The 3,465-nt window shown below is 55.2% G+C and overlaps 1 long non-coding RNA gene across 1 annotated transcript in view; it reads left to right on the plus strand.

Moving 5' to 3' along the window:
• Positions 1-6: 6 nt before the first annotated feature.
• The window catches only part of LOC106726904, a 9,158-nt gene continuing 5,699 nt past the window's right edge, over positions 7-3,465 (plus strand). The window contains exon 1 of the long non-coding RNA XR_001363041.1: positions 7-717. This is a non-coding gene — a long non-coding RNA (uncharacterized LOC106726904). The remainder of the gene's footprint in view (positions 718-3,465) is intronic.

Raw genomic sequence — 3,465 nt, forward strand, 5'->3', positions numbered from 1 at the left:
TCGGAAGCCGCCCGAGTTCTCGGCTAACACTCACCTCCTAGCCAAGGCCCCGGGCCTCCTGCACCCAGGAAGCGGGGGCAGGGACATTGCAGGGACGTGCCCTTGGTTTTGAAGGCATTGGGTGGGTGGCCCTGCGTGTCTCCCAGCAGCCCTGCGTGGGCCCCCAATGGGCCCTGCTGGGAAGCAGAGGCATGGCCTTGGCAATGGCCGCGGAGCCTGGCTGCCCGCTGTGGGGGGCACAGGCTCTGGCGAAAGTGCTTCCTGTCTCCCTGGCAAAGGCGCCCATCTTCTGAGTGGATGGGGCACTGGGAGCCACCTGCTGCTGTCCGCCTGCTGGTTCGCCTTTTGGGCAACGTCACTCCTAAGGTCAAAGCCCTCGAACCCGATGCTGTCACCGGAGAAAGCGGCGCCCTGAGCATCCTGTCACCGCTGAGTCCCCCGCAGGTGTGAGGCCGGGCAGGGGCGGCAGCGCCCCCCGCAGGGCATCCCCACAGTGTTCTCGAACCGGGTTCCCCAGGCCGCTCCTGCCAGGCCCTCTTGCTGGCCAGCGTCTGGCGTGGAGAGAGGAGAGCCAGTCCCGGAGGTGCCCGCGTGACGCGTAAGGCCAGGCAGTGGCCGGTCCCGTGTCCCCAGCAGCAGCCCCTGCGCACCCCTGGTGCCAGGTGCAGGGACAGGCGGCCTCCGCTGCTCCCCTGACTCCATCCTCAGGGTCCCAGTGTTTTCTCCGGGTGACCAGCACCCCCCGTACACAGACAGCAGGGCCTGTGTGCTGAAATGCCCACTTACTCGAGGGCGCAGGGGAGCCCCTCCTGCGAAAGCCATAGAGAGGGCGATGCTGGCTGCCTGCGGTGCCCTCTCCATCCGTTCATTGTACAGTGGTGCCCAGTGTGTGGCTCAAGGGGGCATGGGGCGCCCTCTGAGGCCCTGCGGGGGGTGGGGGTGGGGGACAGCTTGCTTTGCGGGAGCCCATCTTGGTCCCACTGAGGGGTGATGGCGGGTGGCTCAGCCTCAGCTCTGTCTCCGGGAGGTGAGCTCGCACGGGTGCTGAGCTGCGGGCCCGTGGATGGCACCTGCCCTGAGGCCGGGACGCCTGCGGGGGGCGGGGAGGGAGGGTGCGGTGGAGGGATGCAGAGGTGGCTTCAGTTCCTCTCAGTCCCGTGGAAACAGGGCTCCGTGCGGACACTTGAAGATCTTCGTGATGAAGCGTGCGCCTCAAAACCAGTGGTCTCCGGACAGAATGGACTTGGGCGCCTTCGCTGCAGAGCGTGTGGGTCCCAGGGCTGCTGACTGTCCCCAGGGCCGCGGGGCGGGCTGAGCCGGGACAGTGACTGCCGGGCAGAGAATGAGGAGCTGCCTCCTGTACTCCCTTCAGACGGAATAAAGTCATTTCTTCTGTGAAGGAAATTGATTCCTTTTTTTGTTTTTAACTTGGGGGTTGGTCATTCAGAACTAAAAGATGGACAGCGTTGGAGAAGATGGAGGTGGCCGTGTGAGGGGCTGGGCCCAAGGTCATCCGGCAGGTGAAGGTCACCCACAGCCTTGCTGATGGGTCTGCATAATGTGCGATAGCGGGCGGACGTACGAGAACCCACGGAGCTCCTTTGCTAGTGTTTTACCACATTTTTGTGTCTGTGGGGGGTTCATGTTGTAAGGAAAGGAGAGCTCTGGAGATTTACTCCAGTTTCACACACATGCTCTCCACAGTCATGTCCCTCATCACAGCCCAGCCCTCGCCCACAGCCGGGAGCTGTGCCTTTACCCGCCTTCGTCCAGCCCCGCCTCCCTCCTCCCTGCCTCTGGGAGCACAGGTCTGATCTCTTTCTCTGTGCGTTTGGATTTTTCTTTTTTTTAGTCTGCACATAGACGTGGAAGGATCCGGTATGTCTCTTTCTCTGACTGACTTCACTTAATGTCCTCAAGGTCCATCCGTCTCAATGGTCTGTTTTCCTTTTTTATGGCACCGTAATATTCCAGTGTGTGTGTGTGTGTGTGTGTGTGTGTGTGTGTGTGTAACTTTTTATCCATCCATTCATTCATGGCCACTTGGGTTTTCTCCATGTCTTGGCTGTTGTAAAGCTGCTATTGGCGGGGGAGGGTGCGTGGGTGGGAACTGATCAGCCTAAGAACTGACATGCACGACCATGGACACAGACAATAAGGTGCTGAAGGCCTGGGGCGGGGGGAGGTGGGTGGAAGGGGACTCTCAACAATAAAGATAAAAGATTTATGATGTAAGTGTCTTCAGGGCACAGTTTTCTTGATTATGTCAAGATACAAAATCTTAGGAAATTTAAATAGACAATAGGTCCATAGAGAAAAGCAATTTGCTTTCGTATACTTTCAATATTCTAGGAGTTTGAAAAACATTAACTTACTAATAAGGGGCCAATCGGGGGGAGGGGGGACAATTGTAATATTTCCAACAATAAAGATTTACAAATAAATAAAGCTGCTATGAACATGGGGTGCAGAGAGCTCTTCGACATCGTGTCTTCATGTCCTTCGGATACACTCCCAGATGTGGACTCGCTGGATCAGGCGGTAGTTCTATTTCTAATCTTTTTTTTTTTTTTTGAGGAGCCTCCATACTGTTTCCCGTGGTAGCTGCACCGCCTCACAGTCGCTTTCCCTCCCCCTGGCCAGCTCTTGTGATCTCTGTCGCTTTGGGGGCAGCCATTCCGACAGGCCCGCGGGACGTCGCGTTGCGGTTGGGCGCTGCCGGACGAGGGATGAGGGGCGCCTTCTCGTGTTTGCTGGGGGTCCGGTCCTTTGCCCATTTTTAAACTGGATTGTTTCTTTTTGTCTGTTGAGTTGTGTGAGTTTTTTATACATTTTGCATTTTAAACCCTTATTAGATATAAGGTGGCAAACTCTTTCCCGTCCCATGGGTTGTCTTCATTTTGTTGGTTGTTTCCTTGACCGTGTAGGGCAGTGGTTCATCAACCTTCTGGCCCTTTAAATACAGTTCCTCATGTTGTGACCCAACCATAAAATTATTTTCGTGGCTACTTCATAACTGTCATGTTGCTACTGTTATGAATCGTCATGTAAATATCTGATATGCAGGATGGGCTTAGGCGACCCCTGTGACAGGGTCGTTCGGCCGCCGAAGGGGCCGCGGCCCACAGGTTGAGAACCGCTGGTGTAGAGCTCTTGGTTTGATGTTGTCCCGCATGGTGACATGTGTTGCGGTGGCTCGTCCTTAGATCCAAAAGTCATTGTGGACCCCGATGTCGGGAAGCCAGCTTCCTGCTTTCTTCCATGAGGTGCATGGTTTTCGGTCTCACATTCAAGGCTTCCATCCGTTCCGAGTTAATTTCTGTGAGTAGTAGAAGACGTAGTTCTACTTTTATTTATGTATTTGCGACTGATAAGAGTCATTTTAATATAAACATTGGCCGTAAAAATAATCCGTATAATCTGACATTCCCGTCCTTTGCATAAAGGAGAAACAGTAAGTAATGT

Source organism: Myotis brandtii, unplaced genomic scaffold (genome assembly GCF_000412655.1).
Source record: "Myotis brandtii unplaced genomic scaffold, ASM41265v1 scaffold329, whole genome shotgun sequence".
NCBI lineage: Eukaryota > Metazoa > Chordata > Mammalia > Chiroptera > Vespertilionidae > Myotis > Myotis brandtii.